This window comes from Ascaphus truei, chromosome 4 (assembly GCF_040206685.1).
Source record: "Ascaphus truei isolate aAscTru1 chromosome 4, aAscTru1.hap1, whole genome shotgun sequence".
Lineage (NCBI taxonomy): Eukaryota > Metazoa > Chordata > Amphibia > Anura > Ascaphidae > Ascaphus > Ascaphus truei.
The window spans coordinates 422,826,560-422,841,604 of NC_134486.1; the positions used below are offsets into that span (position 1 = coordinate 422,826,560).

The 15,045-nt window shown below is 51.6% G+C and overlaps 1 protein-coding gene across 1 annotated transcript in view; it reads left to right on the forward strand.

The window, feature by feature from the left end:
* The window catches only part of LOC142492482 (phosphofurin acidic cluster sorting protein 2-like), a 330,781-nt gene that overhangs the window by 62,581 nt on the left and 253,155 nt on the right, over positions 1–15,045 (forward strand). The window lies entirely within an intron of this gene.

Below are 15,045 nucleotides of genomic sequence, written 5' to 3' on the forward strand. Positions count from 1 at the left end.
TAACGCCCCGCGGACTCCCCAAATCCCAAACTGAAACATGACATCGCTTTATAATCCGGGCTCATGTAACGCCCTGCGGACTCCCCAAATCCCAAACTGAAACATGACATCGCTTTATAATCCGGGCGTCATGTAACGCCCCGCGGACTCCCCAAATCCCAAACTGAAACATGACATCGCATTATAATCCGGGCTCATGTAACGCCCCGCGGACTCCCCAAATCCCAAACTGAAACATGACATCGCTTTATAATCCGGGCGTCATGTAACGCCCCGCGGACTCCCCAAATCCCAAACTGAAACATGACATCGCTTTATAATCCGGGCGTCATGTAACGCCCCGCGGACTCCCCAAATCCCAAACTGAAACATAGACATCGCCTTATAATCCGGGCGTCATGTAACGCCCTGCGGACTCCCCAAATCCCAAACTGAAACATGACATCGCTTTATAATCCGGGCGTCATGTAACGCCCCGCGGACTCCCCAAATCCCAAACTGAAACATAGACATCGCTTTATAATCCGGGCTCATGTAACGCCCCGCGGACTCCCCAAATCCCAAACTGAAACATGACATCGCTTTATAATCCGGGCGTCATGTAACGCCCCGCGGACTCCCCAAATCCCAAACTGAAACATGACATCGCTTTATAATCCGGGCGTCATGTAACGCCCCGCGGACTCCCCAAATCCCAAACTGAAACATAGACATCGCCTTATAATCCGGGTGTCATGTAACGCCCCGCGGACTCCCCAAATCCCAAACTGAAACATGACATCGCTTTATAATCCGGGCTCATGTAACGCCCCGCGGACTCCCCAAATCCCAAACTGAAACATGACATCGCTTTATAATCCGGGCGTCATGTAACGCCCCGCGGACTCCCCAAATCCCAAACTGAAACATAGACATCGCATTATAATCCGGGCTCATGTAACGCCCCGCGGACACCCCAAATCCCAAACTGAAACATAGACATCGCTTTATAATCCGGGCTCATGTAACGCCCCGCGGACTCCCCAAATCCCAAACTGAAACATGACATCGCATTATAATCCGGGCTCATGTAACGCCCCGCGGACACCCCAAATCCCAAACTGAAACATAGACATCGCTTTATAATCCGGGCTCATGTAACGCCCCGCGGACTCCCCAAATCCCAAACTGAAACATGACATCGCATTATAATCCGGGCTCATGTAACGCCCCGCGGACTCCCCAAATCCCAAACTGAAACATGACATCGCTTTATAATCCGGGCGCCATGTAACGCCCCGCGGACTCCCCAAATCCCAAACTGAAACATGACATCGCTTTATAATCCGGGCTCATGTAGCGCCCCGCGGACTCCCCAAATCCCAAACTGAAACATGACATCGCTTTATAATCCGGGCTCATGTAACGCCCCGCGGACTCCCCAAATCCCAAACTGAAACATGACATCGCTTTATAATCCGGGCGTCATGTAACGCCCCGCGGACTCCCCAAATCCCAAACTGAAACATGACATCGCTTTATAATCCGGGCTCATGTAACGCCCCGCGGACTCCCCAAATACCAAACTGAAACATGACATCGCTTTATAATCCGGGCTCATGTAACGCCCCGCGGACTCCCCAAATCCCAAACTGAAACATGACATCGCTTTATAATCCGGGCTCATGTAGCGCCCCGCGGACTCCCCAAATCCCAAACTGAAACATGACATCGCTTAATAATCCGGGCGCCATGTAACGCCCCGCGGACTCCCCAAATCCCAAACTGAAACATGACATCGCTTTATAATCCGGGCTCATGTAACGCCCCGCGGACTCCCCAAATACCAAACTGAAACATGACATCGCTTTATAATCCGGGCTCATGTAACGCCCCGCGGACTCCCCAAATCCCAAACTGAAACATGACATCGCTTTATAATCCGGGCTCATGTAACGCCCCGCGGACTCCCCAAATCCCAAACTGAAACATGACATCGCTTTATAATCCGGGCGTCATGTAACGCCCCGCGGACTCCCCAAATCCCAAACTGAAACATAGACATCGCTTTATAATCCGGGCTCATGTAACGCCCCGCGGACTCCCCAAATCCCAAACTGAAACATGACATCGCTTTATAATCCGGGCTCATGTAACGCCCCGCGGACTCCCCAAATCCCAAACTGAAACATAGACATCGCTTTATAATCCGGGCGTCATGTAACGCCCCGCGGACTCCCCAAATCCCAAACTGAAACATGACATCGCTTTATAATCCGGGCGTCATGTAACGCCCCGCGGACTCCCCAAATCCCAAACTGAAACATGACATCGCTTTATAATCCGGGCTCATGTAACGCCCTGCGGACTCCCCAAATCCCAAACTGAAACATAGACATCGCTTTATAATCCGGGCCATGTAACGCCCCGCGGACTCCCCAAATCCCAAACTGAAACATAGACATCGCATTATAATCCGGGCTCATGTAACGCCTCGCGGACACCCCAAATCCCAAACTGAAACATGACATCGCTTTATAATCCGGGCGTCATGTAACGCCCCGCGGACTCCCCAAATCCCAAACTGAAACATGACATCGCTTTATAATCCGGGCTCATGTAACGCCCCGCGGACTCCCCAAATCCCAAACTGAAACATGACATCGCTTTATAATCCGGGCTCATGTAACGCCCCGCGGACTCCCCAAATCCCAAACTGAAACATAGACATCGCTTTATAATCCGGGCGTCATGTAACGCCCCGCGGACTCCCCAAATCCCAAACTGAAACATGACATCGCTTTATAATCCGGGCTCATGTAACGCCCCGCGGACTCCCCAAATCCCAAACTGAAACATGACATCGCATTATAATCCGGGCTCATGTAACGCCCCGCGGACTCTCCAAATCCCAAACTGAAACATGACATCGCTTTATAATCCGGGCGTCATGTAACGCCCCGCGGACTCCCCAAATCCCAAACTGAAACATAGACATCGCTTTATAATCCGGGCTCATGTAACGCCCCGCGGACTCCCCAAATCCCAAACTGAAACATGACATCGCTTTATAATCCGGGCTCATGTAACGCCCCGCGGACTCCCCAAATCCCAAACTGAAACATGACATCGCTTTATAATCCGGGCTCATGTAACGCCCTGCGGACTCCCCAAATCCCAAACTGAAACATGACATCGCTTTATAATCCGGGCTCATGTAACGCCCCGCGGACTCCCCAAATCCCAAACTGAAACATAGACATCGCTTTATAATCCGGGCGTCATGTAACGCCCCGCGGACTCCCCAAATCCCAAACTGAAACATGACATCGCTTTATAATCCGGGCGTCATGTAACGCCCCGCGGACACCCCAAATCCCAAACTGAAACATAGACATCGCTTTATAATCCGGGCGCCATGTAACGCCCCGCGGACTCCCCAAATCCCAAACTGAAACATGACATCGCTTTATAATCCGGGCTCATGTAACGCCCCGCGGACTCCCCAAATCCCAAACTGAAACATAGACATCGCATTATAATCCGGGCGTCATGTAACGCCCCGCGGACTCCCCAAATCCCACACTGAAACATGACATCGCTTTATAATCCGGGCGCCATGTAACGCCCCGCGGACTCCCCAAATCCCAAACTGAAACATGACATCACTTTATAATCCGGGCTCATGTAGCGCCCCGCGGACTCCCCAAATCCCAAACTGAAACATAGACATCGCTTTATAATCCGGGCGTCATGTAACGCCCCGCGGACTCCCCAAATCCCAAACTGAAACATGACATCGCTTTATAATCCGGGCGTCATGTAACGCCCCGCGGACTCCCCAAATCCCAAACTGAAACATGACATCGCTTTATAATCCGGGCTCATGTAACGCCCCGCGGACTCCCCAAATCCCAAACTGAAACATGACATCGCATTATAATCCGGGCTTCATGTAACGCCCCGCGGACTCCCCAAATCCCAAACTGAAACATGACATCGCTTTATAATCCGGGCTCATGTAACGCCTCGCGGACACCCCAAATCCCAAACTGAAACATGACATCGCTTTATAATCCGGGCGTCATGTAACGCCCCGCGGACACCCCAAATCCCAAACTGAAACATAGACATCGCATTATAATCCGGGCTCATGTAACGCCCCGCGGACTCCCCAAATCCCAAACTGAAACATGACATCGCTTTATAATCCGGGCGTCATGTAACGCCCCGCGGACTCCCCAAATCCCAAACTGAAACATAGACATCGCTTTATAATCCGGGCGCCATGTAATGCCCCGCGGACTCCCCAAATCCCAAACTGAAACATAGACATCGCTTTATAATCCGGGCGTCATGTAACGCCCCGCGGACTCCCCAAATCCCAAACTGAAACATGACATCGCTTTATAATCCGGGCGTCATGTAACGCCCCGCGGACTCCCCAAATCCCAAACTGAAACATAGACATCGCTTTATAATCCGGGCGCCATGTAATGCCCCGCGGACTCCCCAAATCCCAAACTGAAACATAGACATCGCTTTATAATCCGGGCGTCATGTAACGCCCCGCGGACTCCCCAAATCCCAAACTGAAACATGACATCGCTTTATAATCCGGGCGTCATGTAACGCCCCGCGGACTCCCCAAATCCCAAACTGAAACATAGACATCGCTTTATAATCCGGGCGCCATGTAACGCCCCGCGGACTCCCCAAATCCCAAACTGAAACATGACATCGCTTTATAATCCGGGCGCCATGTAACGCCTCGCGGACTCCCCAAATCCCAAACTGAAACATGACATCGCATTATAATCCGGGCTCATGTAACGCCCCGCGGACACCCCAAATCCCAAACTGAAACATGACATCGCTTTATAATCCGGGCGTCATGTAACGCCCCGCGGACTCCCCAAATCCCAAACTGAAACATGACATCGCATTATAATCCGGGCGTCATGTAACGCCCCGCGGACTCCCCAAATCCCAAACTGAAACATGACATCGCATTATAATCCGGGCTCATGTAACGCCCCGCGGACACCCCAAATCCCAAACTGAAACATGACATCGCTTTATAATCCGGGCGTCATGTAACGCCCCGCGGACTCCCCAAATCCCAAACTGAAACATGACATCGCTTTATAATCCGGGCGTCATGTAACGCCCCGCGGACTCCCCAAATCCCAAACTGAAACATAGACATCGCCTTATAATCCGGGCTCATGTAACGCCCCGCGGACTCCCCAAATCCCAAACTGAAACATGACATCGCTTTATAATCCGGGCCATGTAACGCCCCGCGGACTCCCCAAATCCCAAACTGAAACATGACATCGCTTTATAATCCGGGCGTCATGTAACGCCCCGCGGACTCCCCAAATCCCAAACTGAAACATAGACATCGCATTATAATCCGGGCCATGTAACGCCCCGCGGACTCCCCAAATCCCAAACTGAAACATGACATCGCTTTATAATCCGGGCGTCATGTAACGCCCCGCGGACTCCCCAAATCCCAAACTGAAACATAGACATCGCTTTATAATCCGGGCGTCATGTAGCGCCCCGCGGACTCCCCAAATCCCAAACTGAAACATGACATCGCTTTATAATCCGGGCTCATGTAGCGCCCCGCGGACTCCCCAAATCCCAAACTGAAACATGACATCGCTTTATAATCCGGGCGTCATGTAGCGCCCCGCGGACTCCCCAAATCCCAAACTGAAACATAGACATCGCTTTATAATCCGGGCGTCATGTAGCGCCCCGCGGACTCCCCAAATCCCAAACTGAAACATGACATCGCTTTATAATCCGGGCGTCATGTAACGCCCCGCGGACTCCCCAAATCCCAAACTGAAACATGACATCGCTTTATAATCCGGGCTCATGTAACGCCCCGCGGACTCCCCAAATCCCAAACTGAAACATGACATCGCTTTATAATCCGGGCGTCATGTAGCGCCCCGCGGACTCCCCAAATCCCAAACTGAAACATGACATCGCTTTATAATCCGGGCTCATGTAGCGCCCCGCGGACTCCCCAAATCCCAAACTGAAACATGACATCGCTTTATAATCCGGGCTCATGTAACGCCCCGCGGACTCCCCAAATCCCAAACTGAAACATGGACATCGCTTTATAATCCGGGCTCATGTAACGCCCCGCGGACTCCCCAAATCCCAAACTGAAACATGACATCGCTTTATAATCCGGGCTCATGTAACGCCCCGCGGACTCCCCAAATCCCAAACTGAAACATGACATCGCTTTATAATCCGGGCGTCATGTAGCGCCCCGCGGACTCCCCAAATCCCAAACTGAAACATGACATCGCTTTATAATCCGGGCGTCATGTAACGCCCCGCGGACTCCCCAAATCCCAAACTGAAACATAGACATCGCTTTATAATCCGGGCGTCATGTAACGCCCCGCGGACTCCCCAAATCCCAAACTGAAACATGACATCGCTTTATAATCCGGGCGTCATGTAACGCCCCGCGGACTCCCCAAATCCCAAACTGAAACATGGACATCGCTTTATAATCCGGGCGTCATGTAACGCCCTGCGGACTCCCCAAATCCCAAACTGAAACATGACATCGCTTTATAATCCGGGCTCATGTAACGCCCCGCGGACTCCCCAAATCCCAAACTGAAACATAGACATCGCATTATAATCCGGGCGTCATGTAACGCCCCGCGGACTCCCCAAATCCCAAACTGAAACATGACATCGCTTTATAATCCGGGCTCATGTAACGCCCCGCGGACTCCCCAAATCCCAAACTGAAACATAGACATCGCTTTATAATCCGGGCTCATGTAACGCCCCGCGGACTCCCCAAATCCCAAACTGAAACATGACATCGCTTTATAATCCGGGCGTCATGTAACGCCCCGCGGACTCCCCAAATCCCAAACTGAAACATGACATCGCTTTATAATCCGGGCTCATGTAACGCCCCGCGGACTCCCCAAATCCCAAACTGAAACATGACATCGCTTTATAATCCGGGCGTCATGTAACGCCCCGCGGACTCCCCAAATCCCAAACTGAAACATAGACATCGCTTTATAATCCGGGCTCATGTAACGCCCTGCGGACTCCCCAAATCCCAAACTGAAACATAGACATCGCTTTATAATCCGGGCTCATGTAACGCCCCGCGGACTCCCCAAATCCCAAACTGAAACATGACATCGCTTTATAATCCGGGCTCATGTAACGCCCCGCGGACTCCCCAAATCCCAAACTGAAACATGACATCGCTTTATAATCCGGGCGTCATGTAACGCCCCGCGGACTCCCCAAATCCCAAACTGAAACATGACATCGCTTTATAATCCGGGCGTCATGTAACGCCCCGCGGACTCCCCAAATCCCAAACTGAAACATGACATCGCTTTATAATCCGGGCTCATGTAACGCCCCGCGGACTCCCCAAATCCCAAACTGAAACATAGACATCGCTTTATAATCCGGGCTCATGTAACGCCCCGCGGACTCCCCAAATCCCAAACTGAAACATAGACATCGCTTTATAATCCGGGCTCATGTAACGCCCCGCGGACTCCCCAAATCCCAAACTGAAACATGACATCGCTTTATAATCCGGGCGTCATGTAACGCCCCGCGGACTCCCCAAATCCCAAACTGAAACATGACATCGCTTTATAATCCGGGCGTCATGTAACGCCCCGCGGACTCCCCAAATCCCAAACTGAAACATAGACATCGCTTTATAATCCGGGCTCATGTAACGCCCCGCGGACTCCCCAAATCCCAAACTGAAACATAGACATCGCTTTATAATCCGGGCGTCATGTAACGCCCCGCGGACTCCCCAAATCCCAAACTGAAACATGACATCGCTTTATAATCCGAGCTCATGTAACGCCCCGCGGACTCCCCAAATCCCAAACTGAAACATAGACATCGCTTTATAATCCGGGCTCATGTAACGCCCCGCGGACTCCCCAAATCCCAAACTGAAACATAGACATCGCATTATAATCCGGGCTCATGTAACGCCCCGCGGACTCCCCAAATCCCAAACTGAAACATAGACATCGCATTATAATCCGGGCTCATGTAACGCCCCGCGGACTCCCCAAATCCCAAACTGAAACATGACATCGCTTTATAATCCGGGCGCCATGTAACGCCCCGCGGACTCCCCAAATCCCAAACTGAAACATGACATCGCTTTATAATCCGGGCTCATGTAACGCCCCGCGGACTCCCCAAATCCCAAACTGAAACATGACATCGCTTTATAATCCGGGCTCATGTAACGCCCCGCGGACTCCCCAAATCCCAAACTGAAACATGACATCGCTTAATAATCCGGGCGCCATGTAACGCCCCGCGGACTCCCCAAATCCCAAACTGAAACATAGACATCGCTTTATAATCCGGGCTCATGTAACGCCCCGCGGACTCCCCAAATCCCAAACTGAAACATGACATCGCTTTATAATCCGGGCGTCATGTAACGCCTCGCGGACTCCCCAAATCCCAAACTGAAACATGACATCGCTTTATAATCCGGGCTCATGTAACGCCCTGCGGACTCCCCAAATCCCAAACTGAAACATAGACATCGCTTTATAATCCGGGCTCATGTAACGCCCTGCGGACTCCCCAAATCCCAAACTGAAACATAGACATCGCATTATAATCCGGGCTCATGTAACGCCCCGCGGACTCCCCAAATCCCACACTGAAACATGACATCGCTTTATAATCCGGGCGCCATGTAACGCCCCGCGGACTCCCCAAATCCCAAACTGAAACATGACATCACTTTATAATCCGGGCTCATGTAACGCCCCGCGGACTCCCCAAATCCCAAACTGAAACATGACATCGCTTTATAATCCGGGCGTCATGTAACGCCCCGCGGACTCCCCAAATCCCAAACTGAAACATGACATCGCTTTATAATCCGGGCGTCATGTAACGCCCCGCGGACTCCCCAAATCCCAAACTGAAACATAGACATCGCTTTATAATCCGGGCTCATGTAACGCCCCGCGGACTCCCCAAATCCCAAACTGAAACATAGACATCGCTTTATAATCCGGGCGTCATGTAACGCCCCGCGGACTCCCCAAATCCCAAACTGAAACATAGACATCGCTTTATAATCCGGGCTCATGTAACGCCCCGCGGACTCCCCAAATCCCAAACTGAAACATAGACATCGCATTATAATCCGGGCTCATGTACTGTAACGCCCCGCGGTCTCCCCAAATCCCAAACTGAAACATAGACATCGCATTATAATCCGGGCTCATGTAACGCCCTGCGGACTCCCCAAATCCCAAACTGAAACATAGACATCGCATTATAATCCGGGCGTCATGTAACGCCCCGCGGACACCCCAAATCCCAAACTGAAACATGACATCGCATTATAATCCGGGCTCATGTAACGCCCCGCGGACTCCCCAAATCCCAAACTGAAACATGACATCGCATTATAATCCGGGCTCATGTAACGCCCCGCGGACTCCCCAAATCCCAAACTGAAACATAGACATCGCATTATAATCCGGGCTCATGTAACGCCCCGCGGACTCCCCAAATCCCAAACTGAAACATGACATCGCATTATAATCCGGGCGTCATGTAACGCCCCGCGGACACCCCAAATCCCAAACTGAAACATGACATCGCATTATAATCCGGGCGTCATGTAACGCCCTGCGGACTCCCCAAATCCCAAACTGAAACATGACATCGCTTTATAATCCGGGCGTCATGTAACGCCCCGCGGACTCCCCAAATACCAAACTGAAACATGACATCGCTTTATAATCCGGGCCATGTAACGCCCCGCGGACTCCCCAAATCCCAAACTGAAACATGACATCGCTTTATAATCCGGGCGTCATGTAACGCCCCGCGGACTCCCCAAATACCAAACTGAAACATGACATCGCTTTATAATCCGGGCTCATGTAACGCCCCGCGGACTCCCCAAATCCCAAACTGAAACATGACATCGCTTTATAATCCGGGCGTCATGTAACGCCCCGCGGACTCCCCAAATCCCAAACTGAAACATGACATCGCTTTATAATCCGGGCTCATGTAACGCCCCGCGGACTCCCCAAATCCCAAACTGAAACATGACATCGCTTTATAATCCGGGCTCATGTAACGCCCCGCGGACTCCCCAAATCCCAAACTGAAACATGACATCGCTTTATAATCCGGGCTCATGTAACGCCCCGCGGACTCCCCAAATCCCAAACTGAAACATGACATCGCTTTATAATCCGGGCTCATGTAACGCCCCGCGGACTCCCCAAATCCCAAACTGAAACATGACATCGCTTTATAATCCGGGCGTCATGTAACGCCCCGCGGACTCCCCAAATCCCAAACTGAAACATGACATCGCTTTATAATCCGGGCTCATGTAACGCCCCGCGGACTCCCCAAATCCCAAACTGAAACATGACATCGCTTTATAATCCGGGCGCCATGTAACGCCCCGCGGACTCCCCAAATCCCAAACTGAAACATGACATCGCTTTATAATCCGGGCGTCATGTAACGCCCCGCGGACTCCCCAAATCCCAAACTGAAACATAGACATCGCTTTATAATCCGGGCTCATGTAACGCCCCGCGGACTCCCCAAATCCCAAACTGAAACATGACATCGCTTTATAATCCGGGCGTCATGTAACGCCCCGCGGACTCCCCAAATCCCAAACTGAAACATAGACATCGCTTTATAATCCGGGCTCATGTAACGCCCCGCGGACACCCCAAATCCCAAACTGAAACATGACATCGCTTTATAATCCGGGCGTCATGTAACGCCCCGCGGGCTCCCCAAATCCCAAACTGAAACATAGACATCGCATTATAATCCGGGCTCATGTAACGCCCCGCGGTCTCCCCAAATCCCAAACTGAAACATGACATCGCTTTATAATCCGGGCTCATGTAACGCCCCGCGGACTCCCCAAATCCCAAACTGAAACATAGACATCGCATTATAATCCGGGCTCATGTAACGCCCCGCGGACTCCCCAAATCCCAAACTGAAACATGACATCGCTTTATAATCCGGGCGCCATGTAACGCCCCGCGGACTCCCCAAATCCCAAACTGAAACATGGACATCGCTTTATAATCCGGGCGTCATGTAACGCCCCGCGGACTCCCCAAATCCCAAACTGAAACATGACATCGCTTTATAATCCGGGCTCATGTAACGCCTCGCGGACTCCCCAAATCCCAAACTGAAACATAGACATCGCTTTATAATCCGGGCTCATGTAACGCCCCGCGGACTCCCCAAATCCCAAACTGAAACATAGACATCGCATTATAATCCGGGCTCATGTAACGCCCCGCGGACACCCCAAATCCCAAACTGAAACATAGACATCGCTTTATAATCCGGGCTCATGTAACGCCCCGCGGACTCCCCAAATCCCAAACTGAAACATGACATCGCTTTATAATCCGGGCTCATGTAACGCCCCGCGGACTCCCCAAATCCCAAACTGAAACATGACATCGCTTTATAATCCGGGCGTCATGTAACGCCCCGCGGACTCCCCAAATCCCAAACTGAAACATAGACATCGCTTTATAATCCGGGCGTCATGTAACGCCCCGCGGACTCCCCAAATCCCAAACTGAAACATAGACATCGCATTATAATCCGGGCCATGTAACGCCCCGCGGACTCCCCAAATCCCAAACTGAAACATGACATCGCTTTATAATCCGGGCTCATGTAACGCCCCGCGGACTCTCCAAATCCCAAACTGAAACATGACATCGCATTATAATCCGGGCTCATGTAACGCCCCGCGGACTCCCCAAATCCCAAACTGAAACATGACATCGCTTTATAATCCGGACTCATGTAACGCCCCGCGGACTCCCCAAATCCCAAACTGAAACATGACATCGCATTATAATCCGGGCTCATGTAACGCCCCGCGGACTCCCCAAATCCCAAACTGAAACATGACATCGCTTTATAATCCGGGCGTCATGTAACGCCCCGCGGACTCCCCAAATCCCAAATCCCAAACTGAAACATAGACATCGCCTTATAATCCGGGCTCATGTAACGCCCCGCGGACTCCCCAAATCCCAAACTGAAACATGACATCGCTTTATAATCCGGGCGTCATGTAACGCCCCGCGGACTCCCCAAATCCCAAACTGAAACATGACATCGCTTTATAATCCGGGCGTCATGTAACGCCCCGCGGACTCCCCAAATCCCAAACTGAAACATGACATCGCTTTATAATCCGGGCGTCATGTAACGCCCCGCGGACTCCCCAAATCCCAAACTGAAACATAGACATCGCTTTATAATCCGGGCTCATGTAACGCCCCGCGGACTCCCCAAATCCCAAACTGAAACATGACATCGCTTTATAATCCGGGCTCATGTAACGCCCCGCGGACTCCCCAAATCCCAAACTGAAACATGACATCGCTTTATAATCCGGGCTCATGTAACGCCCCGCGGACTCCCCAAATCCCAAACTGAAACATGACATCGCATTATAATCCGGGCTCATGTAACGCCCCGCGGACTCCCCAAATCCCAAACTGAAACATAGACATCGCTTTATAATCCGGGCTCATGTAACGCCCCGCGGACTCCCCAAATCCCAAACTGAAACATGACATCGCTTTATAATCCGGGCTCATGTAACGCCCCGCGGACTCCCCAAATCCCAAACTGAAACATGACATCGCTTTATAATCCGGGCTCATGTAACGCCCCGCGGACTCCCCAAATCCCAAACTGAAACATGACATCGCTTTATAATCCGGGCGTCATGTAACGCCCCGCGGACTCCCCAAATCCCAAACTGAAACATAGACATCGCATTATAATCCGGGCTCATGTAACGCCCCGCGGACACCCCAAATCCCAAACTGAAACATGACATCGCTTTATAATCCGGGCGTCATGTAACGCCCCGCGGACTCCCCAAATCCCAAACTGAAACATAGACATCGCATTATAATCCGGGCTCATGTAACGCCCCGCGGACTCCCCAAATCCCAAACTGAAACATAGACATCGCATTATAATCCGGGCTCATGTAACGCCCCGCGGACTCCCCAAATCCCAAACTGAAACATAGACATCGCTTTATAATCCGGGCTCATGTAACGCCCCGCGGACTCCCCAAATCCCAAACTGAAACATGACATCGCTTTATAATCCGGGCCATGTAACGCCCCGCGGACTCCCCAAATCCCAAACTGAAACATGACATCGCTTTATAATCCGGGCTCATGTAACGCCCCGCGGACTCCCCAAATCCCAAACTGAAACATGACATCGCTTTATAATCCGGGCGTCATGTAACGCCCCGCGGACTCCCCAAATCCCAAACTGAAACATGACATCGCTTTATAATCCGGGCGTCATTTAACGCCCCGCGGACTCCCCAAATCCCAAACTGAAACATAGACATCGCTTTATAATCCGGGCTCATGTAACGCCCCGCGGACTCCCCAAATCCTAAACTGAAACATGACATCGCTTTATAATCCGGGCGTCATGTAACGCCCCGCGGACTCCCCAAATCCCAAACTGAAACATGACATCGCTTTATAATCCGGGCGCCATGTAACGCCCCGCGGACTCCCCAAATCCCAAACTGAAACATGACATCGCTTTATAATCCGGGCGTCATGTAACGCCCCGCGGACTCCCCAAATCCCAAACTGAAACATGACATCGCTTTATAATCCGGGCGTCATGTAACGCCCCGCGGACTCCCCAAATCCCAAACTGAAACATGACATCGCCTTATAATCCGAGCTCATGTAACGCCCCGCGGACTCCCCAAATCCCAAACTGAAACATGACATCGCTTTATAATCCGGGCTCATGTAACGCCCCGCGGACTCCCCAAATCCCAAACTGAAACATGACATCGCTTTATAATCCGGGCGTCATGTAACGCCCCGCGGACACCCCAAATCCCAAACTGAAACATGACATCGCTTTATAATCCGGGCGTCATGTAACGCCCCGCGGACACCCCAAATCCCAAACTGAAACATGACATCGCTTTATAATCCGGGCGTCATGTAACGCCCCGCGGACTCCCCAAATCCCAAACTGAAACATGACATCGCTTTATAATCCGGGCTCATGTAACGCCCCGCGGACTCCCCAAATCCTAAACTGAAACATGACATCGCTTTATAATCCGGGCTCATGTAACGCCCCGCGGACTCCCCAAATCCCAAACTGAAACATGACATCGCTTTATAATCCGGGCGTCATGTAACGCCCCGCGGACTCCCCAAATCCCAAACTGAAACATAACATCGCTTTATAATCCGGGCTCATGTAACGCCCCGCGGACTCCCCAAATCCCAAACTGAAACATAACATCGCTTTATAATCCGGGCTCATGTAACGCCCCGCAGACTCCCCAAATCCCAAACTGAAACATAGACATCGCTTTATAATCCGGGCTCATGTAACGCCCCGCGGACTCCCCAAATCCCAAACTGAAACATGACATCGCTTTATAATCCGGGCGTCATGTAACGCCCCGCGGACTCCCCAAATCCCAAACTGAAACATAGACATCGCTTTATAATCCGGGCGTCATGTAACGCCCCGCGGACTCCCCAAATCCCAAACTGAAACATGACATCGCTTTATAATCCGGGCTCATGTAACGCCCCGCGGACTCCCCAAATCCTAAACTGAAACATGACATCGCTTTATAATCCGGGCGTCATGTAACGCCCCGCGGACTCCCCAAATCCCAAACTGAAACATAGACATCGCTTTATAATCCGGGCTCATGTAATGCCCCGCGGACTCCCCAAATCCCAAACTGAAACATAGACATCGCTTTATAATCCGGGCTCATGTAACGCCCCGCGGACTCCCCAAATCCCAAACTGAAACATAGACATCGCTTTATAATCCGGGCGTCATGTAACGCCCCGCGGACTCCCCAAATCCTAAACTGAAACATGACATCGCTTTATAATCCGGGCGTCATGTAACGCCCCGCGG